The 26,391-nt window shown below is 36.2% G+C and overlaps 1 long non-coding RNA gene across 4 annotated transcripts in view; it reads left to right on the top strand.

The window, feature by feature from the left end:
- LOC141377866 (uncharacterized) overlaps positions 1-26,391 on the top strand; it is a 107,119-nt gene that overhangs the window by 46,192 nt on the left and 34,536 nt on the right. The window contains exons 3-4 of one of the 4 annotated variants that reach the window (XR_012390914.1): positions 4,855-4,953; positions 9,525-9,672. The exons of 2 other annotated variants lie outside the window; for them this stretch is intronic. This is a non-coding gene — a long non-coding RNA (uncharacterized lncRNA). The remainder of the gene's footprint in view (positions 1-4,854; positions 4,954-9,524; positions 9,673-26,391) is intronic. One more of the 4 variants, XR_012390913.1, reaches the window with a different exon arrangement.

The following is a 26,391-nucleotide window of genomic DNA, read 5'->3' as shown; positions in this document are numbered from 1 at the left end:
AAATCAGAAAATATGAATTGTAATTTAATTGAAAATATAATTAAAATGAATACTAAATCATCTTTAATTTTTGAAGTAAGCAAAATATTACAGATTTTCATTTAACATGTTTTGAAACAGTCATTCTTTAAATAATTTTAACAGTCAGTTTTTAAAGCAGTCAAAATATGGTCAACCATTTGGTAGAGCAGGCAGTAAAACGTTCTCCCTTTAATACATGTGTTGCTGGAGTTCCCTATTTTTATTCTATTTTGATAAGACCATGTGAAGTGGTTTTGTAGTGATCTGCATCAGTGTGTTGTGAGTTCAGAGATGCTCTTTTGAAGGCCTCGGTTTTAACAAGTGGTTATATAGTTCACCCAAAAATGAAGTCATTTACTCTCCCTTCACTTGTTCAAAACCTATTCGAGTGTCTTTCTTCTGTTAAACACAAAAGATGATTTATGAAAAATGCTGGTTGCAATGACCCGTTGACTTTTTTTAAAAAATTTAAGTCGATGGGTCAGCCAGCATTCTGCAGAAAATCTTTTTTATGTGTCTGTTTAATGGAAGAAAGAAATGCATGAATGTTTAAAAGCACACAAGGTAAAGTAGATGAGGTCTTTTTCATTTTTGGGTGAACTATCCTTTTAATCTCCTTTCTGTCAGCTCAAAATCTGACCTCTGGGGACAACTAGGTTGTTTTTTTTACCATTCTGATGCTTGGTTTAAACTCTACTAGATTGCCTTGAACATTGACATTGACTGATTATACATATACACTACCTGACAAAAGTCTTGTCATCAATCTCGTTTGTAATATCAACAAATAACTTGACTTCTTGTTGATTATTTGAAAAAGTGGCAGAAGGTAGATTTTTATGATGAATCATCTGTTGAACTGCATCCCAATCATCACAAATACTGCGGAAGACCTATTGGAGCCCGCATGGACCCAAGATTCTCACAGAAATCCTTCATGTTTGATGAAGGAAATATCTTGGTTTGGAATGACATTCAGTAAGGAGGCGGGTGAAAGATCTGCAGAGTGCATGTCAACATCAAGAGCCTGGGGTACCAAGATGTTTGTGCTGCCCATTACATTACAAACCACAGGAGAGGGCAATTTTTTTCAGAAGGATAGTGCTTCTTCTAATACTTCAGCCTCCACATCAAAGTTCCTAAAAGCAAAGAAGGTCAAGGGGCTCCAGAATTGGCCTGCCCAATTACCATACATTAACATTATTGAAAATGCCTGGGGTAATAATAATAATAATAATAATAATAATAATAATAATAATAATAATAATAATAATAATAATAATAATAATAATAATACTGTTGCGTTGGCCTGTGTGTGTGTATGTGTGTGTGTGTCTGTGTGTGTGTGTGTTTCTCTCTCTCGCTCTCTCTCTCTCTCTCTCTCTCCCTCTCCCTCTCTTTCTATCAGCAGGCCCCACCTTAGTCACGTTGACGACGTGCCCTGGTATTAGATGAAGTAACCCAGGGCGTTCATTAAAAAGGGAACAACAGGCTTTGGGTGGGAGAGCGGGTTTTGTTGGCGTGTTGTTTTTGAGTTGGTGATATAAAATTTTTCTTGTTGTTAACGTTGATTGTGTTTCCTGTGTTGGTGTTTAGGTTTTGACTCTGTGTTGTATATCCATCCGTGTTTCCCCCTCCTATTACTTGTTTTTATGGTTTGTTTGTTTGTTAATTGTTAATATTGTAAATATATACACACGGTAAGTGGCAGTAGGGGCTGGACGCCACACTTTTCTCATTGTAAATATTTTCTCCTGTTTTTGTTCTTAGAGAGATATGTGTAGATTTAGTATTTTTATTTCTGTTATTTTATTAGGTGTAGTTAGTTTCATTTGGGTGTTTAGTTAGTGTGCACTATTTTATTTTTCTGTGGGTTCACTCCGAAAAAAAAGAGAAAAAGACAGAAAAAGAAAAATAAAGAGACCCGATACAAAAGGGTCATAAAAGTGAATTTTATTTGTCGGGTGTTCTTTTATGTTGTGGCCTTGACCCTAGACCAGGGTCGTAACAATGCATTTTATTTGTAATGCGTTTTTCTCAAGCTCAAGATGTGTACAAGGCAAAAACAATAAAACTGTAAAAACAATAAAATAGGAATATATAATAATAAGTAAGATCAATCACACATTAAAAAGACTACTAAAAAGGTAAGTCTTAAGAAGCTTCTTAAAACAGTCCAGAGACACAGCCTTCCTAATGTTAATGGGTAATGCATTCCATAATTTGGGCGCACAGTATGAAAAAGCCTGCCACAAACACTTAAAACCATAAATGCCAAAAAAGTTTGCATAATCCAATATACATACTTTTTTTTTTTTGGTGTTTATTGTTTTAAGTGTTCAAACCGTAAAGTATCCAAAAACTCTAGTCATTTGAGTCATTGCAGAGATGTATGGATATACATTTTTCCACTGCACCATGACTTTTTTATTTATACTGTACATTTTTTCTGTTAAGTGACAAGACTTTTGTCTAAGCACAGTTAGACCTTACTGTCTTAATTAAATCATTAAAAAATCAAGGCATGATCATATTTATTTTGGTAAAATAAGCATAACTTATAGGCCTTCATATAAGCTACTTCTGATACCAAATGATCAACTAAAAATCAAGTTATTGTTTGTTTTTCCTTAAACTTGGATAGGCAACAATACTTTTGTCTGCTAGTGTATTTATAATTAATTAACAATCAGTTAAACAGGTTTATTTAAAAGTGGCCAATATGTTTAAGTGCTTATATTAGATTACATCACCCAAACATTACAACTCTTTCATCAACTTACACTTACTTTGTCATTCCAATATTGTCTTTTGTATAATATAGAACATTTAATGATAAAAATCTCCATGCAATGAAAGCCAACATATGGCCCAAATGCAAATTGCAAATGGTTCTTCTAAAGATCTTATTTTGTGTTCCTTTGAGACATTCTGTAGACAATAAATAGCTTTGTCAATTAGCAGTCATTAGAGTGTTTGTAGACTGTCTTAATATCTGTTAACATTTAAAACTGATGGTTTCAAAATAACAGATCTTCTAAATGAATTGCACTAATACATGCAGTTGTGAAATAACTTGCATTCAACAGTGTAATAGTTTAAAATTAAGATAAAATGATCATTTGACAATATAATTTGAATTCAAATGAATAGAAAATCATCCAAATGTATTCGCATGGATGCAGTACATATTGTTTAAGTTAACGTTCTTGTGCTGAATGGGCTTATCAGGGGGTTACCATTGATTTTCTGCTGCAGGTCTTAGTCCAACACAAAGAGCAAATTGTATTGATAGTCAGAGATCCCAGAGTGAAAACTCACCATCCATTACACATGCTTCTGACCGCTCTGTGAGAGTTAAGTGAGCCTGTCAGCACAACAAAGCCCAGTTTGCAGCCCATCACAATAAAGACAGGGTCTGTTAATCATTAAATAGCAGTGGCATAAACACACTGGCCAATCCACAGAGACGTGTCAGATGCGGACTGACAGACAGCAGGAATTAGTTATGCTCTGTATTGGGCAATGGACAGCGTGTTATTTTAACCTGGCATCTCATTCTCTGCCATTTGTATCGAGGCTGTGATGCCAATAACAGTTTGATGTGGCAGACATATAATTATATATAATTATAATTATTAATCACACAAAAGCATATCACATTTGTATAAATTACAAGTTTAACCAAGTATTAAATATATCCAAATTCCTTGTGTTGCAAGTTTTTGCAGCCCAACAATATATTCTATACAGTGAAATTAAATATTACATGAGAAAAGAGTGGGCGTTGCTTGTTTTTCACAGATTTTTTGCTTGATAATTTTGTTTTGCTGACTGGATGTAGTCAAGTACAGTAGGCATTTCCTTCAGAATGATCAAGGTTCAAGGATTTCGGGAGTTATTCAACAGTTGGAGGGGCTTGGTCTATGTTAACCTGATGTAATCTGAAAATCTAACAAACAGGAAGTGTATTTTCAGATTTTAATTTGAGATTACAATAGTAAACTTTTTTTTTCTTAATGACATGCACAGATGCATTTTTTTTTCACCACAAAACTAGCAATATGGTTTTTATTTTTTTTATTTTTAAATTAACCTTGTCAACTGTGTGCCCTCCTGCTGAAATTTGTTAATAAAACATCACTTAATTATCATTATTAAACATCCATAAAAATGCATGAGTTTTTTTTTTCTCTATGACCATGCCTGGGATTGAGGAATAAAAAATGTTTGCCTGAAGTAGTTTTCTGCGGTCTTGCACTGTGCTGCAGGCAGTATTAGTGGATTGAATCCCAGAGACAGCCGGAGTGATCTGTCCCTCAGTCACAGTGACTCAGGCTGAAGATGTGTTCCTCTGATGCTCTAAAGAAAGCCCACACCTGACCTTATATCATCCTGTCAGAGCTCCTGACTGATATCATTAGCTTTTCCCCCCCTTCTTCATTGCCTTATATCTTTCAGGGGCATTTAAGAGGTTTTGCCATCCATCCAAACTATAAATGCACCGTCCTTGAATTTAATGTTTCCTTTCTCTCTCTTCTTTTTGTGCGCTGCTTCAAAATGGCTGGTTCTTCCCTTTTCTCTTTGCTCTTTTCTCTGTGACTGTTTTTTCAACAAACGGGGAATCATTTTTAATGTCACTGCATAATTATAAAACTCTAAACAACGAGTGGACTGCATAAGCAAGTATTAAAATATTATGTCAGGTTTTTTTTTCATGATTACAGAAGTTTTAGGATTTTGGCTTGCTCACTGTGCAAAAATGTAATTGGTATTGTAAAGGAATGTTCATTCATACATTTTCTTTTCGGCTTAGTCCGTTTATTAATCCAGGGTCGCCACAGCGGAATGAACCGCCAACTTTTCCCAACACGTTTTTACACAGAAGATGCCCTTCCAGCCGCAACCCATCTCTGGGAAATGTAAAGGAATGTAAGTTTTATTTTGTTTGTTTATTTCAGTTGCACATTTTTGGGTCAGTGAGCTGTTATTATTTTAGAAAGCCTCTAATACTTACATCTACAGAGTACATATATTTAATTAAAAGTGTGTGTGTATATACCTTCACAAATGGAGATTAAAGTATCTTCTTTTATAACTATACTGATACACGGCTGTGGTGATAAAGTCAAGCTAAAGTAAATTGCTGTAATTCATTTCAAACATGCACTGTTTTAAAAACATTTTAAACTTGTATTCTTGATCACAGTTGATGATGATTGATGATCACAGAGAGCTGAACAGATCTTTTAATCCCAGTTGCTTTGCGCTTGTACTCTCTTGTTGAGATGATTATACACGTTACTAAGGAGACATGTTAATACACGGCTGTCAATCAATTCGGTGGGTAGCGAAGCCACAATCCTACGTCAAGTTGTGATGGGAATCAAAATGGGAGGAATTTGGATTCTACTGACTATAGGAGACCTATTGTCTTTAAATTACTTCAACATGATATTGGACACACTATACCTACACACAGTTCTGTCCAAACAGCTTACAAAAGATACATTTCATTATAGATGCCCTTAAAAGAAGCAAAAATATTTTCACTTTTAATCAACAACCCTTTACAGCTATCGCAGATGCACAGTGTCACATAAAATATTGGTATTTTTTATTGATGGTTTTGGAGCCATACGTTACATAATAGCATTTGGCCGCTAGGTGACAGTAATGATAGTAAGGTACTATATAACTGTGGCTTCATTGCATTGAGGAAGATCTTTGGTAGGAAGCACAATTTTTGACTTTACATACAAAAGAGTAGCATGCGATATAGATGAGAGAATCCTGTTGTTTTGTAAAATAAATGAAGACATTTTATTTACATCTATTTTGCCTATGGACTCTGTTACGCATACAAAACATGCTCACTCCACTGAAGAGGCAATTGGAAATCCACTACAGTTAATTTCAAAATAATGCTTACAATATATTATTATATATATATTATATATAATAATATATTATAATAATAAATAATTATATATATATATATATATATATATATTATAATAATAAAAAATATATTATGTTATATAGTGAGCAGAGTTACCCCCAGGTTTCATACATCAGCTGATCTCACATCAGTTATTACTAATCTGCAACATTGTCTCAAAAAAGATAATTTCAAGCTCTAGTGTAATCTATTCCCAGCTACAGTATCTAAAGCATTGATATTTAGGCGCATATGTGTTTGCCATTTGTTTTGGGCCCCTGTTTCATCTGCCTCACAGGCTGTGTGGTGAGTCGGGCTCATAGGCAGCAGGTGTGGAGGTGTGAGTCCAGCTCTTCAAGCATGGATTCTTATCTCTTTTTCCTCTCCGGGGACGTCCAGCTTTGCCTATCAGCCTGGCAGGAACACCGAGAGGAAGAACCCAGCTGCTTGGTGTTATTTGTAACTGTGATATGCCAACTGGGGCAGCATTTATAAACGGTTTGGAGCCCACAGTCCAAATACTAAATAATAGGCTATCACTAAACCTTCCACTAGAGCTGGGTTAAAAATATCAGTTGCCAGTTTTAATCAGTTCTCATTTTGATGGACCCATTCCCAATTCCCATCTAGGCCTATGCAGTTTTTCCTGACAAAATTAAATATACAACCTTTTTATATAACGATTTGTTTTATTATTATTATTATTATTATTATTATTATTATTAGTATTAGTAATAGTAGTAGGAATAATAGTTCTCGTCGTCATTGTCTTAAAACCATGGCTAAATTTAAAAAGGGGTTAGTAAGCTGTATTTCATTTAAACTTGTTAATGTAATCACTATCCAATGATTTCAGACTTTTATGAGTTTCTTTCTTCTGTTAAGGAAGATATTTTTCTGAAAACCTGTAACGATTAACTTCCGAATTTGCTATTGTGGAAATCAATAGATTTTAAGCTTCTTCAAAATATATGCTCTAGTGTTTAATGGAAAAAAGAAACTCACAAAGCTTTGGAACCACTTGACGGTGAGTAAATAGTGAGCACATTTTAATTTAAACCATTTTAATTTACCCCCTTAAAAGCATAGTTCACCCTATAATAATGTTAATGACGACAATGGTGATGATTATCATTAAATACTCACTCTTGTATGTTGTATGTATCTTTTGTTCATCCTCAGAACACATTTGAAGACATTTAGAGCGAAATCTGTGATGGTTATGTTGCTCCATTGACAGTCTATATACGCATGATAATTGATAACACATTATACAGATCTATGCTTGCAAACAGTAGGCTACAGTGCTACTTATGGCACTCAGGCACTTGCGATGGATTGCAGTTTTGCCAATCTTTAAATGTTTTAGGGGGGCTATATAAAAATATAGGGGAGCTAAAGTTGCCTATAGTTACACCCGTGTCTGCAACAACCTTCATTTAAAAAATGCTATTTATACAGCAGTAATATTCTTATGTTTATGGTATGATTACAGCTTTTTTGAAAGATTTATATCCATATTACTTCCCAAGATTCTGTTGCCTTGTTGTCAGTTCTGCAGTTTTCAGGAATATGATTCACTTTTTGTAACCAATTGTCATCAAATTATGTACAGTAACATAACATTAACAGTGCAGTTATCATGCATTTAAAAATATCTGCATGCAATTAGAGCGCTAATTCGTTTCTGTAAATACATCTATAATATATGTACATTTGTTGACCCTCACCTTTTAGTCCAAATATTAAGTCTTTCTTAATACCATAAATACCAAATATAGCCCTATATACTACTTCCATAGCAACAAAAGCATTTTATCATACAACATGAAACATTACAAATGCTGTGCATAACAATCAGCATTGTTATCGTTAGTGTAAGTACATAATTGAAGAAGTCGATATTGTATTTTCAGAATGTTTTTGTCATATTTGATCATCAAATTGCAATTATCTGTTTATGCAAGTCAATTCATTTCTTGAGTGATTTAGAGAATTCTTATTTGTTTTTTTTTCTTTTTTTCCCCACTTGATTTGTTTTACAGACTTGTTTGCTGTGGCTTGGAACTTTAGTGTTGTGGTTTGGAGCTGTTACATCATAGATTTTGTTGTATTGTGCAAATGGGATTCGGCAAGATTTATTGATTTGTTCAATGGTTTTTCAAGTGATTCAAGTGAATGCACATTTGGATGCCCATACTATGGTAAAAATACCTTTACCACAAATAAATTTTACAGTACTATAACATTACAATTAATTTTATAATAACGCAAATAAATTTTACAGTATTACTACATTATTTTTACTGGTTTGAAAACTCAACACGGATTAATATTCAAAAGTCTATCATCTTTTTACAGTAGCAGTACTGCTTTTACATACAGTAGAATTCCGCAAATTCTCAATATACAGTAAGTTACTGTAAAAAAAAAAAAAAAACAATGCAGTGTACATCACAGTAGTATACTGTACAGTATGTAAGCAGTATATTACTGGGGTTTTTTGCAGTAAGTTACCATAAAATTGCAGCAAAGTCAAACTGTATACACACTGAACAATAAAATCATTCTTCATCTCAAAGTTCATTCTTCAATGAAGGCCTCATTATACCTGAAAAAGGAAAGTGACACGTGATGTAAACTCAAAATCTATAAAAATCTTATCTTATAATCACTGATTATCTTTAACTGTACATAAACTGTATGTTGAAGAAATTCTATAGTTCCCAGCATTGTTTGTAGACTGTATAAGAATTATTGTTGAAATTAGGTCTTGTTTTGTGTTTTAGATAGAGATTTGTTAGTGTTCTGTAACATTAGCATGTGCAAATGTGATGTTTCGTAAGGATTTGAGTTATTATGATGTAATGCAACAAATTAGTTTTTTCAGTGTTTCTATTGCATTGTAATTAGCATATATGTTTTTGAAGTATTGTGAAAATGATGGCAAGCATTTTCACAAATTCAACTTTTGTAGTTTACATTGAGATTCTGTTTCCAAAAGGTTGCATTTTCAGACCCCAAGTATTATGTTGTGTAAATGGTTAATACATGTAATAAAATGTAAATAATACAATTCACGCTTAAAAACCTTTAACGTATATTATTAGCTCAAAATACTACTAATTAGCTGTTTACTAATGGTAAGGTATATGTTTTGTAGGATTAGAGATGTAAACAACCCAGGCTTATTCTGATTATGTATCCCTATATACATTTCTGGAGAACACTAAATATGTTCCATGGTTTAAGTTATTTTAGCAATTTTTGTTTTTCGCAAATCCGCCAGAGGTCGCTGTGTATGCTTTTTGAGACCTCTAATTTCCTTTGTGAGTGCCATTCATGCCTGCTGTTCTTGTGTAAATCCACCAGAGGCCACTATCAACAGACTGATCGACTGACCCACCTACCCACTTCCCTATAGCCAACCAATAATGTTTTCAAAATCAATCCAGAAAAAGAAAAGCCATCACAGCAGCCAGTTTTTTTTTTTTTTTTTTTTTTACCACGTTTTCAGATTTGACCACATTCTCACTGTTATTAACTTTTTTTTTTTTTTTAGTTTTTGTTTTCCCTGCTTTCTGGAACCGTTCTTCACCAGACTCAAACCCTGTCGTCACGGTAAACTCCGTTCTGCATTTCAAATCCTCCGACATACATGGCAAGCTACTAGACAAACTGGTAGCAGCGGAAAAGCTGTCCACACAGAGGTAAGGGCAACCTCTGAATTTAAGCTTTTTTAATTAATGGTTTAAACAAAAGATGTAACAATATTAAATGAAAAAAATAAACATTTACAATATTCTCTTTAAATGAAATCAATTAGTGTAAGCCAAATTAAAAAAATGATCAAAACAAAACAATCCTTAAGTCTAAAGTCTAAACTAGGCGACAAAAAAAATAAATAAATAAATAAATAATGAAAATGAAACAGATATCTTCAGTGCGCTCGACACCTGATCTAAACTAACTGAACTAAAAAACTCAGAATTACACAAAACACTCAAAGTAATATAACAAAATCAATCTAAACTAAAACAAACCTAACAATAAGGTCATAAGGCTCAGTTTAGAATCACACAGTGACCATCAAAGCATTTACTGTACTTGAAGCCAATGAAGTTTAAAAAGAAAACTCGAATTACCACAGAAAATCTGAGATAATAAATCACCAAATAGCCTAAACATGCCAAAAACACAAATTACGTGGAGCACAAATGTACAGAACGTCGAGGCAGAGCGCACACCACACACTGCTCTGTCGGAGCTTTAAATCCACGCAGCTCATCCGGGTATTGGTGGAACTGTCACCATAATGGTGATGGACACCTAACTAAACCAATAAGAAATCTAGAATTGGAGTGATAAGTGGAAAGAGAAGGGTGAGAAAAATAAATACACTAAACTAACATGGAACATAATTCTCAATCTGCAGAAATGTATATAGGGGTATGTTTTCAGAATGAGGATATAGGGGATTTTATAGGTCTTAATAAAAGGTAGCTAGTAAGCCAGTAGAAAACGATGTCAATTGTTACTTACAGTAAAGTATTACCAAAGTTTTTTTAGGTGTCTCATTAATGTTTGAATTTGCTGACTAACTGATACCCTCAATCAGTACATGCTGCCTTATTAGGATTTACAGTAAATGGACACATTTGAAAATGAAAGACATAGATATTTTTAGCCTTAGCTATCTAAAGAATGAATCCTTGAACAAGTCCAGCCGCTTCAGATGGAGCAATGCTTTTCAAGCAAAGAGACTTTTTGACAGTATCTCTTTATTAGATTCAAGTGACTCACCTTTCTACTTGCTAAGACTAGACGCTCAGTCTTTTCTCTGTGCTTATTTACCACAGAGCCGCCAGTGGCCAGACACGCAGTGATAACCTTCAAAGCTCTGCAATCCAATTTTCCTGCAGTCTCTCATTTGCATGTGCTGTGCCTGGCCTGATATGTTAGAGCATTTGCTACATATATCCACTTGACTTTTACGGCATCCTCGTAGAGTAAAGCACAGAGCTCAGGGAAAAGCAGCTCATGCCTCATCTATCCATGAAAGGCCGCTGTTCCCCAGAGTTAGTGTCTACGGCACGGTATGTCTCTGTTAATTAAAAGCGGAGAGTAAAAACAGCTTGTTAACACCCACAGGCCAAGTGGAGGGGTTGTGGTCATCTGCTTGACATAATCTGTAATTGTAAGCAAGGTTGAACCATGAGATGCAGTCATGTAGAATCTTCTAATTGACAGTAACCAGCGCAGACATGGTGTGTGGTTATTTTGGTGTTCTCAGGTCAATTAATACACTATAGCAATCATGAGACCTCCAGCCTAGTGAATTATTCCACTAGAACAAACAGAGAATTCTCTGAAGACAAAAGAATCCTGATATTAACATCACTTGCAAGATAATAAGGTATGTTGTTTAGACCTAAGGCAATAATCTTTCCTCTTTGTCCAATGTAGCTTTCCAATTCATGAACAGTTAACAGTATCATTCAGAGTATGTAAAGGATTGACTAATGGAACATTTTGGGCTGTTATATTGATAAAATATCATATCATGGTATTATTGTTTGTTTAAAATAATAATATATCTCCCATAAGTATACTAACGCTGAAACTAACATAAAAAAGAAATGAGTAAGGGGAAAACACTTTTTTACACACCCCTGTATTTGCAGTATATCTACACACACACACACTTCATGCAAAATTAACACAGTCTGTTTGCTGGCACTGGTATCTGTGAATGTTGAATGTATTGTGTATCATGTGTTTAAGATATCAGAGTATGATGTGTATTTTGTTTGTTAATTGTGGTGGATAACTGCACAATGTATTGGATTAACAGCAGTGGTGGAAAGAGTACTAAAAAATCATACTTAAGTAAAAGAACCATTAAAAATGTAGTGGAAGTAGAGTAAAAGTATCTGTTGTAAATATTACTTAAAGTATGAGTAAAAAGTAGCCCTTTTAAAAGTACTCAAGAGTAGTAAGTAGTGAGTATTACGCTGTTAAAAGCTGATACATTTACATGTATTTTGTGCACATGTGTGTAAACGTAACATTCTGTAGTGCATCTAGTTGTTGTCCAGCAGGCACACAATATTATAAGACTTTAATTTTAGGTTAGATTTAGGTTGTGATGTCAGGTGACCAAAATTCAATGTCTAGCCAGCATCTAAGGACACTATTTTGGTGTCCAAAAATGACATCAAAGTACCTAGATATTTGATTGATTTTAGGTTGTTAGAAAGTGACCAAAATCCAATGTCAAGCAAACATCGTAAACCAAAGTCATATTGACATCAAATACTGACATTTATTCATCAGGTATCGTAACCAAAATCCAACCTCATAGTGGTAACGTACACACAATGTCAAACTGTAACATCATTAGACATTGATTTTTGGTTGGTTTTAGGTTGGACCTTGACATTGGTCTGACGCTGATTTCTGACGTCAACTCGATTTTCATTTCCAAACAACATGCACCGTCCCTATGATGTTGGTGTACAACGTCAATCTGTCACCGTCCCCATGACATTGGGGTACAACGTCAATCTGACATCATGTTGATGTCTTGCGCCTGCTGGGTGCTTTAGACCATCACACAGTAAACATCAGACATTAGTTTTATATATAATATATAAAGTTATAGTTTTATTTTATAGTCATTAGTTTTCTGCATTTATAAACTGCCCATGGCTTGAGGAAGTTCATTATGATACGATTTACCTTCTATGTGTGATTTGATTGGACAGGAATCACAGGACTGATTTTTAAAATCCCTATAGACAGGAAATAATAAAGTAGTAAGTGCAGGCTGAAGGAAAGTAGTGGAGTAAAAGTACTGATCCAGCACTAAAAATGTACTCAAGGGAAAGTAAAAGTTTACATTTTTGAAACTACTAAGTAAATTACAATTCCTGAGAAAAATTACTCAATTACAGCAATTTGAGTATTTGTAATTTGTTACTTTACAACACTGATAAACATTAGCCGCTACTTTGACCATTCATTTTTATTATTAATAACCACAAACACGTTTGATTTAAAGCGTTATTTAAGACTACGTTTCATGATACAACAAATATATCTTATCTGACTGTAATACACCTATCATTGAACCTGAATTGTTTTTAAACCTGAAGTATGGGAGATAACAATGTTGGCTATTGTGTCACTGACAATACTGTATCTGTAAATTATGGTTTTGATTTGTTTATTTGATTTAGATCATTTATACATGACAAAATTCAGTTTTATATGTAATTTGTGATCAGAAATGCACACGCAAGGAAATAAACTTACTTGTAATTTGGTAGGCTCATATTAGGTATAGCCTAGATTATAAAATGGCTAGCAAAATTGTACTTGGGACTCCTCGTCACTTATGATGTTCAAGGGTGAGATTAATTTGTATGGAGGGAGTGAGCAAATTGTAGCTTCTGCTTAAGAAATTTGTTGAAGTTTGGTGAACAAAGAGAACAAAGAGAATGGTAATATTTTTTAATTTATTTAATATATATATATATATATATATATATATATATATATATATATATATATATATACATTGCTGTGGGATCCAAATATCAATTATCTGTGTAATAAATTTACTTTCACTGGAATTTCCTGTGGCTGTCTGGCAATCTTTGACAGGATTATTATCATTTTTCCAAACCTCACTTTTAACCCTGGGAAAGCAATGCTTCGCACATGTAAATTAGAAGCATGGTTATAAAACTGTTCTCAAATAGTGAGGAAAAAATCTCAGTTGAAGTGAAGAAGAGCATTTCATTCCTATATCTTTTATAGTGTTTAGGAAGGGGCTGCCTGGTGGGTCAGTGGTTAGAAATGTCACCTCACAGCAAGAAGGTCACTGGTTTGAATTTCGGCTGGGTCAGTTAGCATTTCTTCATGGAGTTTGCATGTTCTCCCCATGTTCGCATGGGTTTCTTCCAGGTGCACTGGTTTCCCCCACAGTCCAAAGACATGCGCTAGATGAATTCAACTTACTATTTTGGCCATATCTATGTGTGTGTGTGTGTGTGTGTGTGTAAGAGAGAGAGAATAAGTGTGTATGGGTGTTTCCCACTACTGGGTTGCGGCTGGAAGGGCATCCGCTGCATAAAACATATGCTGAAATAGTTGTCGTTTATTCCGCTGTGTTGACCTCCTAAATAGAAACTAAGCCGAAGGAAATGAATGAATGAATGAATGTGTTTTAGAGTGTTATTTATATATACTGTAAAGCTGAATCTGCAGCTGATTTTGATTTTCTGATTTTCAGAGGCCAAATAATTTTCTGAGGCCAAATGATTCTTTCAATATTCAGATTCTGTGATCATTTACACTCCAAAAAAAAAAAATCTGCATATATGACATGGCACAGATACATCACACAGAAAGGTTTGGGTTTGTACAAATGACTTGACTTTTCCAAGCAGACTAGGAACGCACACAGAGAAAGATTCTAGGAGAGAGGAAGTGATGCAGTTTGTATCGGTGACAAATTAGATTTTTTTTTTCCTTAATTCTTGACCCACTGTTCCATTCTGATGCAAGAACCCATTTCCCAGAGTGTGGTTCTCATTAGGGAAAGCAATCAGGCCGTTCATTAGCCCATGGCGCAAGATGGAGGGCTTCAATCTACGGGGGGAAAACGGCAGCCGAACTGCGCTCTTGCGAAGTCTCTGACCCGTGCAGTTTGCTCAATCTGCAGAGCTCCATTTATAATTAATTGCATGCACATTTCCTTCCCCTTTCTGCCCCATCCCACCTCCCCTTTCTCCAGCGAGTGTGAAACCAGCCTCGAGCAAAACTATCGATTAGAAAGCAGAACTCACGGGAAGCGCAGAACGTTTCAATTAAACACTCATATTATATCAGCGAGCGGAAAAGCTTCCCATGCATAGAAATAATTTCCTGCTATCTTCGTCATTACGTCTCCCATTCACATTTGATGGAATAACCTTGTTTCGCTGCACCCATTCTCTCATAGATTGTATTCTAAGCTGCCTCTCCCTGTGCTACATGTTAGGATAGATTAACGTTTGAAAGGAAAACTGGGTTTTGTTGGTAGTTTGTCAGCTCTGGCTGCTGTTAGGATGGAGTTTCTCCCAGCTATTGATTTGTTATTAAAACATAGTGCCCTCAGGCCTGTCAGATACTGAGGGTGTGAAAATGAAAGCCGTCATCGCCTGCTGATTTCTCCACCGGTGCGGAGGCAGGGGGTGCAGAGGAGAGCGAGCTTTTGTTTGTGTGACAACAGACTCAGAAAACAAAACTCCACTGGCTGTCTTAATTGTGATGTATTAAGTGAACAAAAGCTGCGCAAAAGTACTTCAGACATTGGTCTTAAGATAATAAACCCAAAAAATGCACTTCGACTTGTTATTGTCGGTTTAAAGATGCAACCTTTTCAGCTCGCCCACTTTCTACCTGACATTGCAGTGTCCCTAATTGGTCTCTAGCAGAGCCCTTTGTGGCTGTTTGGGCCACCATCTGTTCTCTGGGGATCTCATTGTGAATAGGCTGCCTTCCAGTCTGCATGCAGTCCAGGTTCTTCTCCCCACAGGGAGGCCTGTGTCTTCTCATTACCAAAGGAGACGGCATTCCTGATCGATTTGGCTCATTTGCTCCCCTAGCTTAAAAACCTCAAGAGTCAGCCTGAGTGTAAATTGGCCCTTAGTGCAGCTCTGAGTTTTATTTCTTTACTGTTGCACTGTGGATTAAAGGCGAGGTTAGGAGTATTGCATGTCATCCCCGAAGACCTGGTGACAAAATAGAAGCAGTCACTCCAGGAGTTTAGCGCTGAAAAACAAAAGCAGTTGAACAGAGTGGAAAGTGTTCAGTTTAGCTTGGCACAGCTCAGGTTTCAGCACCACGGACAGCTCCCAAATGAAGGAAGAGGCAACTTTGCTGGAAATTGCAGAGACTGTACAAAACTCAATAAGGTCTGAACTCAAGCTTTCAATCGGAGATCGTAATAACAATAGGCTGAGAGTGGAAAAAAGAGGCATTTATCTTCCCCTTTGTGTGTGTATTCTTTCTTCCTTCTGGTGTGTGCAAAAGCCTGAATTGAAGAATTGTTTTTTTATTCATTCGTCCATTGTTCTGTCTTTCTATTTACCATTCTGTTGTTCTGTAGGTTTGTATATGGCTTTATCAATCATTATATATCATTATTGCTGAACATCTATTTACTTTAATCAATCTGTCATCTATCCATCCATCCATCCTTCCTTTTGTCTGTCAAACTATCCATTCATCATTCTATTCATCATCTCGTTATTTATCTTTCTGTCATCCATTATTGATCTGTGCAGTTCTGTTGTTCTATAGTTTCATCTATTGATCTTTGCAAACATCCATCCATCCATCCATCCATCCATCCATCCATCCATCCATCCATCCATCCATCCATCCATCCATCCATCCATCCATCCATCCATCCATCCATCCATCCATCCATAACCCATTATTTAGTTATTTTATCCATCCTGTCATTGTCTTATCTTTTTGTCATTCTTTCATTATTAACATGTAACCATCTTTCTTTATGCCTATTCTTATGTCTGTTGTTCTTTTTTTCTGTAATTTTTTTTCTATCCGTTGGCCTTTTCAAATACTCATTGATAATTTTTATTCTAAAATGCATTTAATATTTTATTTTGCCTACTGTTTTTTTACCCCAATTCTAATTTAAGAATCTATTGATAATTTAAAGACATTCCTAATTAAATTTACAATAATGCACAGCCTTGGTATAAGCATGCTCGGTTCTTCCAAAATGTCATCTTTTTCAGCAGATTTTAGCTCTGTACTGAAGCATGACCTCTCTCTGACCACACATATCCAGCTCTATCTAACGGATTAGGGAGGTCCTGGATAGTCCACTCATGACACCCCGCTGAGGCCTGACTGCTTGCAGATAGCGTGTATAATCGGGTTGGCAAAGCCCACTGGAAATGTGACCACCGGGGCATCTCTCCTGTCCTTGCACTTGACAACCTTCTGCAGGAACCCGTCTGACAGACAGCAGGGAGAAGGTTGAATCTGGCAGTCGAGAGTGAGAACCGCTGTGCCAATCCCGCTCGTTTGCCTCCCTGGCTTGAGTGATGAAGTTAGCGATTGTTCCTGACAAAGACGGATGGTGAACTTAAAGCAAGTTTTCTAGGAGCAAATTGATGACTTGTGTACCAATCCATCTGAGAAGAGGTTAATAAGGCTGCTACTCAAGAGCCATTATTGTTTATGGCCTCTATCAAAACAGCAGCACTAGCATAATGACGCTCATCATTTTATCTATCTATCTATCTATCTATCTATCTATCTATCTATCTATCTATCTATCTATCTATCTATCTATCTATCTATCTATCTATCTATCTATCTGTCTGTCTGTCTGTCTGTCTATCTATCTATCCATCTATCCATCATTCCATTTATCATCTTGTTATTTCATCTTTCTGTCATCTATCAATTTATTGATCTCTGCAGTTGATCTTAATGGTCATCCATCTATCCATCCATCCATCCCTCCATCCCTCCATCCATCCATCCATCCATCATTCTGTCATTTATCATTCTTTCTAAATCGTCATCCATCCATCCGTCCATTATTTTGTTATTTTTTATTTCTTTATAAATTGTCATCCATCCATCCATCCATCCATCCATCCATCCATCCATCCATCCATCTATCCATCCTGTCATTCTGTCAATTGTCATTATTTCTAATTTAACCATCCGTCCGTCCTTCCATCCATCCTGTCATTTATCATTCTTTCTTTTTTGTCATCCATCCATTCATCCGTCCAAGCATCCATCCAAGCATCCATCCAAGCATCCATCCATCCTTCCATCCTGTCATTTATCATTCTTTCTTTTTTGTCATCCATCCGTTCATCCGTCCAAGCATCCATCCAAGCATCCATCCATCCTTCCATCCTGTCATTTATCATTCTTTCTTTTTTGTCATCCATCCATTAATTCGTCCAAGCATCCATCCAAGCATCCATCCATCCATCCATCCATCCAGTCATTTATCATTCTTTCTTTTTTGTCATCCATCCATTCATCCATCCAAGCATCCATCCATCCATCTGTCCGTCTATCCATCCATCCATCCATCCATCCATCATGTTATTTATCATTTTTTCTCTTTTTTTCTCTTTTGTCATCCATTCATCCATTCATCATTCTGTCATTTATTGTTCTTTCTAAATAGTCATCCATACATCCATCATTCTGCAATTTATAATTTTCTCTTAATGGCCATCCATCCATCCATCCATCCATTTCTGAAAATTCTTGCTTTATTATTGGAACTTCGGGGAGTGACACACAACTGGGATGAGATCCAATATGCGGGTTTAATCGTAGTCAGGCAAGCAATGGTCAATACAGGTGCAGGCAGTCCAGAATCGTAGTCAGTAAACAGGCTATAGGTTGTAAGGCAGGCGGCTAAACAGGAGAACAAGGATAAACAAGGCAAGGTCGAAACACGGGAAACAAGACAAGGAAAACGCGGTGTAATATCATCTACTGATCAACAAGACTCGGCAAACTGAAAGGGTGAATGTGTGGCTTATGTAGTGAATGCAATCAGTCTCTGATAGTCCTCAGGTGCTATGATGCTAGGTGTCCATCAGTCTAGATGAGTGAGCATGGGTGTCTGGACAAAGTGCATATCTGAATATGTAGTCCATGGTTAATGTGTGGGAACCAGCGATCTATGGAGAACGATCGCTGGTTATCGTGACAATTATAAGCATCCATCATTCTGTTTTACAATCTATTGATTTATGTATGCACATATTAGAAATGTCAAGAATCCAAATATTGAAATGCTTGCAGTGGTTAATTATATGGTCAGGATTTTAGAAGAACGTGTTTAATGTGTAAGCTTGGAGCTGTTTGAAAGTCTCCTTGCCTTGCTCTTTTCGAGCTCCAGCTCAGTTCAACCGATCAGTGTAGCACTTGAAGCTAATCACATTGCTAATGAATTATGCACTGAGCTCAAGGCTTTTACATCGAGTTAGAGAGGGCAGGCTGGCAGAGAGGCAATTCATCTGGCATGAATCAACAGACAAGCAGCAGGAAAGGAAGAAGCAGAAGAGCACTGAGTTTGACGGAGGGCCCTCAACTTATTCCATTACATTCATGTCTTTTTGCGACATGCATCACACATTCCTGCCTTCCTATCTAGTTATCCATCAGGGTTTTGATAGAGGGTGATTTTTATCTCTCAGATAGTATCCGTTGTCACTGTCATGTGTCCCGCTTGACATATTTTTTTCGCAAACAGCAGTAATGAAATGTGCGGCTGTAGGCAGCTTCTCTCTCAGCTTTACTCGTTGATGCAGCCTCTGGAAAAAAATAGTCCAGCTTATAAAGGTTGATGACCTCCTGTGCTGTAAAAAATGTCCTTTTAAAGTGACTGCCATGAAATTTCAGCCCAAATAGCTGAGGGGGTTTAAGAAATGCCTGGATGGATGTAATCAGACTGAGGTCAGAGGGTGGCCGTCCTTCATATAGATCTCAATGTGGTGCAGAGGACATCAGGTTCTTCCACACCGAACTATCTCATTTAAGTTTTGCACAAGCCTAGTGCTTTCTGCGTTATAATGGTCATTCTACAAAGCTGATTGCTTTTTCCTTCTCTTACGTGACTTTTTTTCTTAAACACATATCAAAATTGCGACAAATTTAGTGGCAGATTTTATTGTGTTGAGTAAAATGTTTGTTATGTTTATTTTATTTACTTAGTGTTCCTAGGCATCCAATGAATTCATAAATCATAAAGAAAAGGTGTTTTCTGACATTAAATATTGGATAACCAAGATTATATATATATATATAAACAAAAAGTTAACAAAAAAGTTTGGCCACCCCTGATCATTTTCATAATTGCAAGCCATAGCCTGCTGACCTTTCAAATCAGTAATTTGATTTGGATATATTTTTTTCATTAAATGTTGGATAAACAAGATGATATATATACAGTTAAGTTCATAAATATTTGGATATCTACATAATTCTAACATTTTTGGCTCTATACACTAACACAATGGAAATGAAACGAGCAAGATGTGCTTTAACTGCAGACTTTAATTTAAGGGTATTTGAATCCAAATCAAGTGAATGCTGTAGGAATTACAACAGTTTGCACATGTGCCTCCCTCTTATTGAGGGTCTAAAAGTAATTGGACAGAATAATAATCATAAATCAAACTTTCACTTTTTAATACTTTGTTGCAAATTCTTTGCAGTCAATTACAGCCTGAAGTCTAGAATGCATAGGCATCACCAGATGCTGGGTTTCATTCCTGGTGGTGCTCTGTCAGGCCTCTACAGCAACTGTCTTCAGTTTCTTCTTGTTTTTGGGGCATTTTCCTTTCAGTTTTGTCTTTAGCAAGTGAAATGCAAACTTATTCGGATTCAGGTCAGCTGATTGACTTGGCCATTGCATACCATTTCACTTCGTTCCTTCCACAAACTCTGGTTGCTTTTGCAGTATGCTTTGGGTCCTTCTCCATCTGCACTGTGAAGCACGGTCCAATGAGTTCTGAAGTATTTGGCTGAATATGAGCAAAAAATATTGGCTGAAAGACTTGAGAATTCATTTTGCTCGTTTTGTCAGCAGCCGCATCATCAATAAGTACAAGAGAACCAGTTCCACCATAATTCACTGCTTAGAATCATGAGCAGTTCCTTTTCTTCTCCATACTATTCCAATCACTCTGGTACAAGTTGATCTTGATCTCATCTGTCCATAGGATGTTCTTCCAGCACTGTGAAGGCTTTTTTAGTACTGTAACCTGGCCTTTCTGATTTTGAGGCTCTACACTGGTTTACATCTTGGGGTGAACCCTTTGTATTCACTCAGGTGTAGTCTTCTCTTGATTGGTGACTCTGACACACAAACACCTACCTCCAGGAGAGTGTCCTTGATTTGGCCAACTGTTGTGAAGGGTGTTTTTTTCATCAGGAAAGTAATTCTTTGGTCTTTTGGTGTTGCTGAATTCACTGGTGCGTTCTTTCTTTTTAAGAATGTTCCACACAGTTGTTTTGGCCATGACTAATGCTTTTGCTATCTCTCTAAGGGGTTGGTTTTCTTTTTTTCAGCCTAATGATGGCTTGCTTGACTGATAGTGACAGCTCTTTGGATCTCATCTTGAGAGTTGACAGTAACAGATTCTGAATGCAAATAGCACACTTGAAATGAACTCTGAAGCTTTTATCTGCTCATTGTAAGTAGGGAAATGAGGGAATAACACACACCTGGCCATGGAACACCTTAGAAGCCAATTGTCCAATTACTTAGACATAAATTGTCCAATTATTGGACCCTTAACAAGTGGGAGGCACATATGCAAACTGTTGTAATTCCTACAGTGTTCACCTGATTTGGATGTAAATACCCTCAAATTAAAGCTGACAGTCTGCAGTTAAGCACATCTTGTTAGTTTAATTTCAAATTTATTGTGTTAGTGTATAGAGCCAAAATTGTTAGAATTGTGTCGATGTCTAAATATTTATGGACCAAAATGTATATTATAGGTGGGCATAGATTCATTTTTTTTATCTAGATTAATCTCACTGTACTCTTGGAATTAATCTAGATTAATATAGCTCGTTTAAATTCATGCCAAAAGCATTCAGAATATGTGTGTTAACCAAATAACAACTAAAAATAAGTCTTTAAGAACGGGTTTCTTAAGCCAGGGTGCACATTAGACCAGGGGCTCATCTTCTGTTTCCCAAAAATGCATCACAAACTGCTAGAGAAACTGTTCAACTGTGATAATTTGGTGATGAAAATACATTATGTTCAATAAGATGTCCTTGTGTTTACTAACTGTTTATTCAGTTTAACATGAATTTTGAACTGTAGACCTACATAAGTTCGAAACAGCGATTTTTGATGACCTTAATCCGACTAAAGTCAGAACTGAACTAAACAGAAATGGAATTAAGGTGGGAGTATGCACACATTAGTGGCATTATTGAAGTGAACACTGCAATCAAACTATTACCATCATGTAGGACTTTTCGCCATTTTTTCATGACAAGATCCACAAGCACAGCAGTCAGTAAAGGGCCGTGCAGACACACAAACACACACACATCACAAAATGCGGATGTTTTTTCTTTCTATTTCTCATGCGTTATTTCTACCGCTGTCAAAATTTGTGCGTTAATGCATGCAATTAATTTTAAATAATTAACGTGTTAAAAAAAATAACACAATTAACGCAGTTGCAGGTTTTTTTTACTTCCTGTTGTGGTGGACGTGTGTTTAACATGCAAGAAATGTGGATAAGACCAAGGAAGCACTTTTTGAAGGCAAGTTCCAGTATAAAACAATTAGTTGCATCACCAGGCTATCCAGAGTTTCATGCAATTTCGGGTGTTTCATTTTTAACTTTCGACTTCTGTTGTAAGTTGATACCGCATGGCGAACAGAAAGAAAATCCTCCGCATTTCGTGACTCGGTGTTCCTTTAAGGTAATAAAATCACTGCTTAGGCTACACGGTATAATTTTAATAAGAGTATAATCTTAATCACATTAAAATCGGTGTATTGGTGTTTTATGTGAATGTACTCAGAAAGTCTCTGAAGTCGCGAGCTGTCAAAGACACGGCATTACTCTGCCTTTCAGCATGAGCCCTCCAAGTTTAGTGTGTTTCCTCATTAAACGCAACAAAAGCGTATGCTTCGCGTTGTTGTGTCAGAATCCTTGTGAAATACAGTAATACTTTAGGACGCTTAGTTTAAGCAAATTTGATGAACGTGATCATGCGTGTTGAATCTGAGGGGAGTCGCTCCAGTATGGAAGGCCGTTGGGGCCAAAACGTCTGCAGCGTGTTGTGTGTGTCTGTGTCAGGCCCGTTGAGGGGGGTCAGGGGTGAAGTGAGCGATGGATCTGAGTAGGGGCGTGTGCGCGCGAGATGTACCTGAAGGACGGTGGGGGTGAGTTGCGCGCGACATAGGCTACCTGAAGAGCAAGGAGGAATGCGGGGGAGAGGGGTGTGCAATGTATGTAACGACCGGTTTGCGAGAAATTATCATTCATTTGGGAGTCTCTGTGCATTTGCGGGATACTCCTAGTCTTAGCAACTGGATGAATGTAAAGGAGGATTATGCAAAATTGTTTCTACTCTGTAACTAATGTTCTCAACTCACAGCAATAAAACTTTACAATGAGTGCAACAGTTTGTATTCTATAGTTTATTATTATAATTTTTCATTTTCAATTTTTATTATTATAATTTTTCAAAGGAATTTTTGCAATTCCTGTATTTTGGCATTTTTGTGCAGTCCACTTAGGATCCAACATGGAAATCAATGTTTTCTTTATTGGCATTTATTGTTTTGAAATTTAAATGTCATTAACATGCCTGTGTTTTCATTTCTTTAATAAACATGGCTGTCAAGCCAGGATCTTGATGGTTTATTGTGGGTATGTTGTTTACATGAAGAAATCTGTGTTACAAGTTAAACAAAATTGTGTTCTATTAAACAATTATATTTTGAATTTTAATTCAAATAAACAATTACATTTTTTTATTTAAATAGTTTTTTTTCTTGCGTTTACATTAATTTTACATTTGAATAGCCAAAATTACAATTTTCAGTATTTTAAATGCGATTAATCATGAATAATCGCAATTAATTTTTAAAAAAATGTGTGATTAATTAGTTAATTTTTTTAATCGATTGACAGCACTAGTTATTTCATAACACTCTTACCAGTCCTTACTCCTTATTTGCTTCTAATATCCCAGTTTGTCACAGAGGCATGAATAAAATATTATTGAGTTAAAGTGAAATTGCCGTTCTGCAGTTAGTCACCCAAAATTACAGGAAACTTGTACATGAAAGCACTTCATGTAAACACCTTAATTCTATTATTGTCTATTAAGGCAAATAACTAGATTACAGTTGTCCATGTAAATGTACTCAGTAGTGTCTTCGAAGTAAGTGAAAGATACAGAAGGGCATCCTGCTGATTTGATTCAGAAGGGCACTTTTTTTTCAGATGGCTCACCGGTCAGTTATAGATCTGCGCTAAAATATCAAGGGAAAAGTCATTATAGCTTGCGTTGAATAGAATTAGCTCCCAACCCAACTTTAAGAATAGATTAACGGCATATATATTAACAGTATACACACACACACACACACACACACACACACACACACACACACACACACACACACACACACACACATTCACATTCACTTTAAATTTATAAACTAAAACACAACTAAACATGTCACTTTCTACTCGGCTCAGTGTCAATCTGCTGACGCCATTCAACAAAAGCATCATATTAATTGCTTAAACCTATCTTAATCTGAAAAATATACATGTTATGTTTTCCCAATATTAACACAACAGTTTATTTTTAGCTGTTATTCGGAATGAATATTTGCTCTCAAGCCTGAAACCAAAATCTTGTACGGTTATTTAGTTTATTCCAAGACTGATGTTTTTCTGGGAGCATGAACACGTTTGACTTTGATATGTGGCACTGTTTTTTTAAACTCTTGCCATAGATTCACATCATAAACTCTGAACTGAAATGCAGTTTGATACTATAAGGGCCCTTGGGAGAAATAAAAACAAGAAATCACTCCTTCTGAAAACCACTCTCATGCTCCCGAACATAAGATATCAAAGCCATCACATTTAGCTTCTGTTTACTGCAACAAATAGGCCAGAAGCACCTGCAGCCACACAAGAGCTGCAGATACTCTCAGAATGAATGAGTCTGTTTACAGAATAATTAAAATTTAAGTGTCTGATCGATGGCTGTGATTGTGTGTTTGATAGGGATGGTCCCCGGGGGCGCCGGAGCTGGGAGCTGAATGCACAATCCTCTTTGCCTCAGATATTAATTAATGCATAGATTTCCTGTCGGCCACGGCAACAGTATTATAGAACCCCGATAATGCTTTTAAATACAGTATTTTACATCTCCATTGATCTCTGCACCCCGGGGCTCGACTTGTTCAGCAGAACAACAAACTTGGAAAAGAGTTGGGAAAGTTTTCACATTAGATGAGAATATTTAAGCAGATATTGTGCCTGCAATGCAGTATCTCCTTTATTGATTCTGCACCATTTCAACTTCTGCTTCTGACTAGAATATGGAATGCAGGAAAGCATTATGGGATTGTAATGACATCATCTCAGTGCCATTATATCATCATGATATCAATAGTTTTCTCTGAAGTGTTTACTTATTATTTTCTAGTCAGTTTGCTTAGCGAGTCTAAACACTTCACACAGAAAGGAAAATCATTCACTGTAGAACTAAATAAATAAATCTGCAGGGTTTTTTTTCCCTGTAGAGCATAGAAGAAGATGTTATGAAAAATATCTTGTTTTCATGTATGTTTCTGGGTAATGAAAGTCAATGGGATCCAGTGTTGTTGTTTAGACGCTAAAATTCATCTGTTTGTTTCTTGGTGTTAGAGGAAAGTAAGTCATGCAGGAATGACATTAAGGTGAATAATTACTTATATGGGATTATATTATTATATTATTATTATTCATTCATTTTTCTTTACCGCCAACTTATCCAGCATATGTTTTACACAGCGGATGCCTTTCCAGCTGCAAATAAAGGGTTCCCCCTGGGAAACATCCATACACACTCATTCACACACATACACTCTGGACAGTTTAGCTAACCAAATTCACCTGTACCGCATGTCATACCACATGTGGGCTGTGGGGGAAACAGGAGCACCTGGAGGAAACCCACGCCAACACTGGGAGAACATGCAAACTCCACACAGAAATGCCAACTGACCCAGCCAGGGCTTGAACCAGCCACCGTGCTGCCTATAATATAATATAATATAATATAATATAATATAATATAATATAATATAATATAATATAATATAATATAATATAATATAATATAATTTTCATTACATTACAAATATTGACCATAGCATGATTATAATGTTAACAGTGCTATGTACGCAACATTTGAATTAAAACATTAGAAATATTGAACATTACAATACAACAACAGAATTTAAATTAATCCATGGTTTCAGAAAAAAAAACACATTTGAATTTCTCCAATCTCAAAGTGCAAGGGCTCAAGATAGAAGCAAGCTCCCTTATCAGCGCTGAAGGCCAGCAGAGAAATAACACAAGCCCAGCCAGTGTGTCCAACAGCTCCTCAATGCCATCCACATTCCCCAAATCCCCATCTGTTACAATGGAAGAGCCAGTGCATGCAGGAATCTTTCCATCAGCACATTACCCAGATCAGCTCATCAGGCTGACAACTAAACCTGAGACACAACCTGAGACAGTGATAAAGATGCTCCTCACTGTCATTTCACTGATGCTGATATACAAACTGCTCGTGTCATGACTACT

The sequence above is a fragment of the Danio rerio genome, chromosome 15, assembly GCF_049306965.1.
Source record: "Danio rerio strain Tuebingen ecotype United States chromosome 15, GRCz12tu, whole genome shotgun sequence".
NCBI lineage: Eukaryota > Metazoa > Chordata > Actinopteri > Cypriniformes > Danionidae > Danio > Danio rerio.
This window is presented reverse-complemented; position numbering and strand designations above follow the sequence as displayed.